The sequence below is a fragment of the Coenobita brevimanus genome, chromosome 100, assembly GCF_032717465.1.
Source record: "Coenobita brevimanus isolate Jiangsu-jjx chromosome 100, ASM3271746v2, whole genome shotgun sequence".
Classification (NCBI taxonomy): Eukaryota; Metazoa; Arthropoda; class Malacostraca; order Decapoda; family Coenobitidae; genus Coenobita; species Coenobita brevimanus.
The window spans coordinates 20,428,739-20,439,711 of NC_137053.1; positions in this window are offsets into that span (position 1 = coordinate 20,428,739).

The following is a 10,973-nucleotide window of genomic DNA, read 5'->3' on the forward strand; positions in this document are numbered from 1 at the left end:
GTGATAAATGGGTGCATAAGAGATGTAGTGGTATCAGAGGTAGACTGCGAGATAATGCTGATTTTATGTGTACGACGTGCCGGGGCAGGCAGAGTGGAGATCGTCCATGAAAGGATTGAACTTGCTGGTGAATCTCTTGAGTGTGTGGAGGAGTTTTGTTATTTAGGAGACATGTTGTGTGCTGGAGGTGGGGCTGGAGCTAGCTCTGTGGCTAGGGTGAGAAGTGGTTGGAAGAAGTTCAGGGAGCTCTTGCCTCTCCTGACATTGAGGGGGCTCTCCTACGTGCTAAGGGGTCTTTGTATGCAGCGTGTGTTAGGAGTGTGATGCTGTATGGCAGTGAGACCTGGGCAGTGAAGGAGGAAGACATTCGCCGGCTCAGACGTACAGAAATGACAATGATTAGGTGGATGTGCAGTGCGTCCCTGCGTCCAAGGCCTGGAGGGGCTGGGTTTACAATGGAAGAGTTGAGAGGTAGGATGGGACTGGAGTGTATTGGTGTTGTGATGAGGAGAGGTAGATTGAGGTGGTTTGGACATGTGGAGAGGATGGGGGATGATAATTGGGTGAGGAAGGTGAGAAGTGTTAATATTGGGGGTGGGGTTATGAGGGGTAGACCGAGAAAGACATGGGACGAGGTCATTAAGTGTGACCTTAGGGTTAAGGGACTGAACAGGGAGGCTGCAATGGATCTTGCAGCGTGGAGAGCCGCCATTAGGTGACCAAGGCCGACACATGCAAGCATGTTGGAGCCTTTAAAAACGAAAACGACGACGAAAACGAGTCTGTTGGAGCCCGAATAACCCAGCGGCACACGCAAAACATCGGTAAACATGCCCGCGGTGTAGGGGTTAAACGTGCTGGGGAGTGGTTCTTCCTCACCTTCCCCCTCCATCACCACACCACGTGATTCATCACGCACCCTCACTGCCCCACGTGATACGCCCCGCCGCCTCACACCACCACAGGAGAGCGATGACTCACTCCCGCCACTCTCACTTTCAATTGTCGCCCCAGAACTTTCGATTTCACTCCCCACTCCCTCCACGCCACTTCTGCCCTCCCCAAACAAAACACTAGGCCCATACCTGCTAGGACGACGTGCTGTGCGTTCAGGGCCGCAATGAGTGATAATTTCACAGCCGTACCACGTGGCAGAACGTCCCATGGCTCCGTCCTCGTCCTCGAAATCGGGCTCCACATCACGTAGGGGCTGCCTGGAGGTGGTTGCACGCTGTTTTGGTGCAGGCTGGCCCTCTCTAGCAGCACGATAGGTCATGTAGAACTGCTTCCTGGGGGACAGGATCTCCTCATCACTGCTGCTTGTTTCCTCTTCCTCTGGTTGGACATAATCTTTGTCCACCACCTCGTCATCGAGTGGCGAATCACTGTCGCCTGTGAAGGCATCCAGGGCAGCTTGGATTTCCTCCTCCGAGAGACCTTTGTGCGCCATGTCTGACCTGGGTCACTGCTAACAGGTGAGTGACCGAGCCGAGGGTTAGCGCTGGTTGCGCGGGGTCGCCGAGTGTCCCCGCCTGGTGGCAGGCAGGGGAAGGTCGCGCAACCCTATGTACCAAAAATCAAGCGCGAGATTTGAAAATTTTGAAAATTATGAACCTTGCAATTGCATAAAGTACCAGCATGTCGACAGGACTGGCAGTTGCATAATGTTGCAACGTAATCATACATCGACGGGAAGCCTCGGGTTAACCCAACATCACTCTATCTATCTCACATGAGAAGTCAAAATGAGAACATTATACATCGTTGTATTTCTTGTTCTCCATCATTAGAAAACATTTTAGTGTGCTGAAAGGACTTTTCGTCACATCAGCCACCAGACACAATAATTTTATTCCTTTCTGCATAGTCCTCACCGACGGTCGTTTTGCCACCAACAGTATCAGGTTTTGGTTAACAGATATCATCTAGTAAACCAGTCATCCATCCTCATGTCACTTATCCCTCCCTAGCCTCGTCTTACCTTCCTTTAATTTGATCTCACATTCCTCTTTAATGTCTGTGTGTTAACTTTTTAACGTCCTTTGATATTCAATTTGTTTTCCACTAGTGAACAAACCTGCCTCACGGGCCATTGATTATGTTATGAAAACCTGATTTCTCATAAGCGCTCCAAACACGTAATTCGAATCAAGGTAAAGAGAATATGAGAGGTAGGTTCACGGCTCGCGCAGAGGTGTGACGTCAAGGATAATAAGAGAGAAAGAGAGAATGGGAGCATGAAAGAAAACGAATGTAATGGTACACCAATGTAATCTGATGATTTCCGGATCAATTGGTAGGTGTTTGGTGTTTCTATACTCTCAATTAATGATCTCTGTCAATATTTTCAGTTGTTTTTCTCATAATCAGCTAGCCTACAGGCATCTGTGACATCGAATCTGTGTCTGTATGACCCTGTATGCTACATTCCTATATTCTCTGAAAGCAGGTATTTCTACTTGAAGACATACTTTGTAATATCTCAAAAACATAACATTAACCTTTTCATTGTTCTGCATGCAGTTTAGGATGCAAATAAAAGTTATCTTTATAGACCAGGGAGCTCATATCACAGGGCAGGTAGGTGAGTGACTGGCCTGCCTACCAAGCGGAGACCGTCAGTCTGGATTATCTGTGACATCCTGCACAGACCAAGACACGTTTTTGCTCCCCGCCTCCCCGTGTGAAACTACCTTATATTCTCTTTACCTTGATACGAATGCACTAAATTCGTATTTTTCTGGACGTTTCGAGCTATTCGTCTTCCTCAAACCCAGATCGTTCGCCTTCCCACTCCCCCCTTCACCCATCCACTCTTTCCATCTTTTCATTCTTCCATCACGTGCTCGTTTGTTCTTCACTCACTATGACCTTCTTTTCTTTTTTCCCCTCTTGACCTCTGTACCCTATAGCCCACTTACTCTGATGATGCCTTGTCTTTTACTGTGCTTGTTTGTGGCTACAGATGAACTGCATATTTAGCTATAGATGAACCTTTTCTCGAAATAGTTCCCAGTCAAACACGTGTCCCTCACTACTCCCTGAAAGGAGGATAGTGAACGGTATGGAAAGGGCAGCTTCAGCCAGCAGACCAAGGGGTTCATCTTCAACTGAAACTGGGGTTACAAGAACAACTGAAGATATTAAAATAACATTCACCTCTTCGGCAAATTTCCTTGTTATTTTTGGTACTGCAAGAGTAATTTTAATACAGCTCAGGAAGAATATATCCGTGATAAAGGGGAAAAACTGTTACGAGAAATGTAATAAATATCGGCCCAATTCTTTTTACATTGGGTAGGGGGTAAGTCCAGGAAGTCACAGAAAAATACCAAACGAAAATAATGCCATTATCGACGACTCGACGGCGCGAAATTTTCTGAAACTGCAGCACGAAAAAATATGCGAAAATCTATTTTTTTCGACTTTCTGGTCAGAATCAATATGGAAACAATGACAATGGTATTTCAAAACATGTTGTGATGGAAAGGGTATAAGTTTGTCCAGCAAATTATTGACGGGAAGCACTAATATATATATTGTTACGGAACAGAGAAAGATAACGTACACTTTAAGTGAGAATACTAAGAGTCACTACTGTCCCGTAAAGTTCCAGGTTCAAAACAAAAGAGTTAGGTAAAATTACAAGTTAAAGTTTAATGCTCAAACTAACAACAAAACATTCAGGACTCATAAGGATAATGTAATGGCAAATAAACAGGTTAAATATATGGTTAACTGCAATAGCCTCTATTAACACGAAATTAGCAAGAGTAAATTTATCTAAGTCAGCCCTGATAAAATGAGATACCAGATAATACTCAGTGAATGCCAGATAAATAATTACAGATACAAACTATTATCAAAAATGACTGACATAAAGAACCTTACATGAATTACAAAAACTTCACTAGGCCTACAAATCAACACCTTATGCTATACAGTACAAGAAAAAAATGCAATAACAGTTATACTCAAATTACACACAGCTGCCAGATGGCTGGAGACTTCCTGAGAAACTCACAATAACTGTACAGGGGAGGACAGAGATGTGAACAAAATGAGGAGTAGATCTAAGTGGCAATGATGCAGAGACTGAGCTCATTATATAGGGGCCAGGAGAGCTTGACACAACTTGTAAGAAGGACGCGCAAATGAAGCCATGGGGACAAAGAGCTGAAAATCCCGCTCTGAATAACAGAGAGAACGACTTACTCTACTATAACGGTAGAAGGGGGGGACTGAGGCAGAACACGCTCGTGATCAAACATGCAGCAACTGTGCGTTAAAATTACACAAAGGATGATGAAATCATAGGCTATGTAACAATATATATATATATATATATATATATATATATATATATATATATATATATATATATCATCTCATCAGCCGTTTGAGTGTCCACTCCAGGACCGGCCTATCTCAACCGAAGTGGGGACGATACAGCCAATGTATCTCTACCAAGTGGCTTAGGCTGTCTGGTAGAGATTGTATGTTAGGTGAGAAGTGCTTGTAAGTATATTGTAGTGTTGGGGTGGCTTTGGATGTGTGTGTAGCCTGTGAATATATATATATATATATATATATATATATATATATATATATATATATATATATATATATATATATATATAATTTTATTGAGAGAGAGAGAGAGAGAGAGAGAGAGAGAGAGAGAGAGAGAGTCGAATGACAGTGGTTAGATATAGTTTTCATAATCCTCTTTAATGGGAAAGGTCTTTCCTAAATTAAATCGTTTGGAGATGCCACGAATAAAAAAATAAAATCGTCCTTCACGTGTATGAGTTAAGATGGAGGGGAATGGATAAATGAATTCAAGGGAAATGGAATGCATACACAAGGACGAATGAGACAGGAGACTTGGGGGATAAATGAGGAAGGTGGGAGAAAGAAGACCATAGGTGTGAATATTCAAACAGTTGCCTGTAGTTATCAATCATTTATCTATTTATCTGTCTATTTATCTTTTTTCAGTACATCCTCTGGTGGGTTAAAAGGTTAGGAAGATGATAAAGACTACACATTTATAACAGAGACAGGCAGACAAATATACACACAAGTGGGCAAACAAACATATCAGAGAATCTGAAACATACTAGTACGGCAATGAAAAGTCAGCATCTGCCGCTCACTACCTCACAAGCTTTCAGATTCATAAACAACAATTTAGATAAACGCAAAACATCAGTGGCAAGTTTTTCTACTGACTTTGTCAAAGCCTTTGACCTTCAAGATCACACGAACATCATCGCCAAAGCTGTACATTTAGGTCTTATAAAATGAGTAATTTCCTGGCTGGCAGATTTTGTGAATAATCGCCAACAAGCAGCAGAGTTCAAGGGTATCATCTTCAGCTACCAAAACCTCTCGTGTGGTGTCCCTCAGGGCACACGAATGGGATTATTGTGCTTCCTCATTCTTGTCAATGACACTCTACGAAACAACATCGACTTTCTTCAGGCCTATTCACGTGCCAACCGCATTACCATTAATGGAAACAATACATTTAGTCATGTATTTTGACTTAGCCATAGCACCTACCCTATCCCCAACACTCAGACTACGAAAACGCACCCTAGAGTTGGTGCAGACCACCAACCAGCCGGGCATCCTCACTAATGACAAACGTTGCTGGAACACCCACAAAAATTCAACTGTCGCTGCATCCTTCTTCAGATTACACATACTATGCACACTGAAGAAATTAGGTGTTATTCTTCACACCTTGAGCTATGCCTCGCTAGTCAGGTTCTCATCCCTCAACATTACACAACGAAGCAAAAGAGAGAAAAAAATCAGATTAGGGCAGTAAGAATCATCCTCGGCTCGAGCTGCACGGACTTCAGTGAAGCTCTCATCCGGCTAAACCTTCTGTCCATCGCAGATCTTCATGCTCACAAACCCTAACAATTCTGGAAAAAAAAAAAAAAAAGTGACCCACACCATATTATACACTTGCTTCACTTGTCTCCTCCTGAGGTTTCCCATTCTCACTGATCAGTCTACCCGGTTTGCGTCTGAGCCAAAACGGACCATTACAAATACAACACTATCCCAACAACAGTTGACTTCATTAATACATGTTTTTCATATTTATGTAATTATTTACCAGCAGATCACAGCCTAAAGTATCAACTTTTAATTTGTACATTTCCCAAACACGCTTAATTTTACATAGCTACATATTAACTTTTCGTATTAAATTGCGTAAATTCCATTTCTATGTATATTTTCTACCCCTGGTTACTTGTAATTACTAATAAATGGTCAATTATCATCATCATTATTATTATTATTATTATTATTATTATTATTATTATTGTTATTATTATTATTATTATCATCATCATCATCATCATCATCATCATCATCATCATCATCATCATCATCATCATTATCAGCATCCAAAATCAACAGAATGTGGACACGAGTACAAAGGCGGAAACAAACACAAACTAACAGGAAAACCTTTGGAGAGACAATAAAGGAGAGGAGAAATACCACAATCATCACTGTCTCTTTCCTTAGGGGAAGCAGCCTCGGTATGTAGATAGATAGACAGATCACTGTCTCCCATTGCTCTCTTTGTCTCTAGACAGATTACTGTTTCCCATTGCTATCTTTGTCTCTGTGGACCATCTGTGTCTTTGTTTGCCGTTTTTCTTCATGATCTGTGTAAACTTATCAGTAGGTAACATCCACATAACTGTTTCTTACTGTTTACTGCTCTGGCCCACTTGCGTCACGCCACAGACTAACAAGCCGAGAGGAAGAGAACACTGCGGAGACAGAGGTAAGAAGAGAGGCTGGGAATTGGACAAGTTGAGAGGAAGAACATCTGACATATACAAAGACAGGAAGAAAATTGGTGACTTAACTAGGAAAGAGGTGGACATCTGGACAGGTAAGATATCAGGGAAAAAGGCAGAGTCTTGGGTAGGTGGAGAGGCAGACAAGTTGGCATGTAGATAATTATAAAGAATGGCAAGGACTTGAGTAGGTAGAGAGGTAGACAACTTGACATGTAGACAGTTATAAAGAGAGGCAGGTTACTCGTTAGGTAAATAGGTAGGCATTTGGACATATAAACACGTACTACGACAGACAGGAATATAGGCAGAAAGAAAGGCAGGGAACTAGACAGCAGAGCGGGAAGAAAGAAAGGCAAGGACTTAGGGGACGTGGGAGCAGCGAAATGGACAGATAGGCAGGAGGAGTGATAGTGACTGAATTAGGTAAAGAGGCAGGGAATTTGAGGGGAAGGAAAGGGGGACGAGAGACAGGGAACTGTTTAGCTGTAGTGGCAACGCATTTGCTGGACAGGAAGGCAGGAAGAATGGCGGTGATATATAAATGGAGAACAACAAAGAACTAGGGAGTAGGCAAACAAGCAGTAGAGGTGGTAGGAGATGGACAGCTACCTGCAGGGAGCAGGTTAAATATAAGGTGTCACGGCAAAAAAGAGCAAAATGAACAGGCGGACAGGTAGGAGAAGGAAATAGGTATGTAGAGAGTTGGTAAGCAGGAAAAAATGTAAGAAAATGGGTAAATACATAACCACGGCATTTTATAACTCGGAAGTTCCTTAACGGTTATCGACGCCTTAAGAAACACTTCTAGGAAAAATAGATAGTTAAAAAGTAGTAAAGTGGAAAAGGAAACCGAAACGGCAGCTTTGAGGCTAGCAGCCCGGCAGGCAGGTGGACAGTAAGGAGAGGAGGAAGTAAGCTTGATCAATATGATGGTTGAGAGGAGGGGGAACAAGGGAGTACAGGAGGGAGGTATGAAGGAAGTTAGGGCAGGAGGAAGACTGATAAGTACTGAGTTGGAAATATGACAAGGAAATAGACAGTGAAACAGGTACAAAGAGTTGTACGTGGACAGACAGAGAAGCATGCAGTTAATTAACAGAATACAGTGTTTAGACAAGTACACATACCAGCTTTTTGAGGACTATGTAGGTGGAGCAAAGAAAATTTGCAAAGGCAGAAACACATGCACGGTACAGGGATGATGAAGCTTGTAGGTAGAGAGAGAGAGTAGTAGTATGCAGGAAGAGATAGGAGCACGCAGGTAGAGAGAGGCGCATGTACGATGGCAGAAGAGAATGTATGTAGACACAGGAGGTTGAAGTCAGACAAAAAAAGTATGTATGTAATAAAAACCAGGGTGAAAATAGTCAGACAAATATGCAACTATATACACAAATGGACAAATAGACTTTTGCAGGCACATCATGAAAAGGAACTGCAAGGAAATAATGGAGAACACTTGAAACAAAAAAGACGTAAGTCGTTGATGTTGTTAAGAAACCACGGTCTGTCTGGCCGAGCAGACTCACCAACCGCAGGCAAACATCTGCCTTACTGGGCCGTTCTGTGCAGTGAACTGATTTTTCCCTTACGACAGCTAATGCTTCACCACAGCTAGTCGTGGGGAAAGGTGTGGAAGTTTGGCTACCGGATGAACACCGCAGACACTAAATGATCCACAGGTATACATGGCAGGTGATGAGAGGGGTGGGTGGTGAACTGCATGAACGGAGGGCAATGATTGATTATGTGTTTGTGGATGATAGAATGAGAAGGTGTGTAATGGATGCAAGAGCATATAGAGGTTGGGGGAGTGGACTTTCTGACCACTACTTGATGGTGGTGAAAGTCAAGGTTGAAACAATGTGGAGGAATAGAAGAAGGGAAGGGCAGGAGGAAGTAGTTCTTACAAGGAGGGTCGAAAGGTTACAAGAGGATGGAAAAAAGGCAGAATATAAGTGAGAAGTGGAGGGGCGATTGGGTAATTATGATTTGGAGCAGATGGAAGGTAAGTGCAAGATATTCACAGAAGAAATCTGTGCAGCATGTGAGGTGGTGTGTGAGGTGAAGAGAAGATGAAAGTGGTGCAAGGAACAGCTTGCTAGAATAAAGAGGTGAGGCTGGCTGTGGCACAAAAGAAGAAAGCATATCGTGAGTGGATGAGAAACAGGGATGTGGAGGAAGTTGAGAGACAGAGGAGAGAGTTATATGTTGTGAGGAAGAGAGGTGAAAAGATTAGTATGAGAGAGTAAGAAGAGAATGGATGAGGAATTTGGAAGGAATTTGAGTGTAAAGTGCAGGGAATGTAACAAAATGTTCTGGAAGGAGGTAAAAGGAGTTAGACAGGGTGCCAAAGAAGCTAGTCGGGGAGTGACAACAAATGACCGATTACTAAAGGAGAAAGGGAGAAAGAGTAAGCAGGTGGAGAGAACACTTGAAGGAATTGTTGAACATAGAGAATGAAAGTAATGCGAGTATAAGTAGCTGGGGAATGGCTGGGAGAAGGAGGGATGTGAGAAGAGAAGAAGAATCAGTAGGATGGAAGTTGTGGAAGCAATACAGAAAGTTAAAATGGGGAAAGCCTCACGAATTGATGGAGCGTGTGGTGAAATGCTGAAGCATGGGGGGAAGATTGTAGTGGAATAGATGTGGAAGATGTGCAGGTTGGCCTGGGAGGAAGGTAAAGTCCCGGAGGATTGGAAGTCAGGTATAATTATTCCCCTGTACAACGGAAAATGGTAAAAAGAAGTGAGTGGTAATCATAGGGGCATTTGTCTTTATAGTGTAATAGGAAACTTATATGATAGGATATATATATATATATATATATATATTTTTATGTGTTGGACTCTGGGCATAGGCTTCACGGCCTGCTCCCAAGGCCCAGTAGTCCTCCCACATATCATACTCCTCTACATATCACCACTTCGGCGCTAACACCCACCGTCCATATTGCATACATGCTAGGGCTGTTTCATACAGGATTGGTGTATTGGTGTTAGCGCGGATATTTTTACGACATGTCGGCGGGTCTTCTGGTAGATTGGTAAAATTTGCTTTACATGAAATTCAAATAATTAAACTGTTCCCGGCCCCAGCGGGGATTTGAACTTGGGTCCGGTAGAACCGCAGACCACCTCTCTACCGATCGAGCCACCGCCTCCCATTTACTGACAGAGTTTGGGAAATAACAGAGGAATTAGTTGGAGAAGAACAGGGAGGTTTTAGGAAGGGAAGAGGTTGTGTAGATCAGATATATATTCATTTTTAGGTCTTCAGTGGAAAAGTTTCTAGAGTTGGGAGAGACCTTGTATGTGGCCTTCATGGTTTTGGAGAAAGCATGTGACAGGGTGGATAGACAAAGATTGTGGAAAGTATTAACATGTGGAGTAAATGGGAAGTTGCTGAATACCGTGGAGAGTATGTTTGAGGGTGCTAAGGCTGTAGTGCGTGTGGACAGTGAACTGCGTGAATTTTTCTATTTGAATGTTGGATTGAAACATGTGTCATGTCTCCACGGTTGTTCAGTCTGTATATGGATGGGGTTATAAAAGAAATACAAGGTAGGGCAGTGGATGCTGGAGCGGCCCTAGTGAGAGAGGGCAGTGTTTGAAAACTCCCTGTATCATTGTTTGCAGGCTATACAGTGTTCTCAAGTGACAACGGAGAGGAACTGCAACGCTTGGTGAATGAGTTTTGGAGAGTGTGTATGAAAAAGAATCTAAAGGTGAACGTAGGGAAGAGTCAAGTTATGGTCTTCAAGAGAAATGAAGTCAGTGAATGTACAGTGAGGTTGGATGAGGAGGAAATGGAAAATGTGAGTACATTTAAGTACTTGGGTAATGTGATGAGTAAGGATAGAAGTTTAGAGGGTGAAGTTCTTGAATGGGTACAACAAGGAAGATAGGTTGTTGGTTCCTTGAAAAGAGTGATAAAAATCAGGGAAGTGAGTATGGAAGTGAAAATGTTATTGCATGGACAGTAGTGTGATACCAAGTCTAACGTATGGAAGTGAAGTTGAACCTTCTTGGCTGGACACAAGAGTGAGAGCAGTGGAAATGAACTATTTGAGAGAAGCAAGTGAAGTCATATGGAGAGACAGACTGACAAATGAGGAAATGAAGAAGCGTTTTG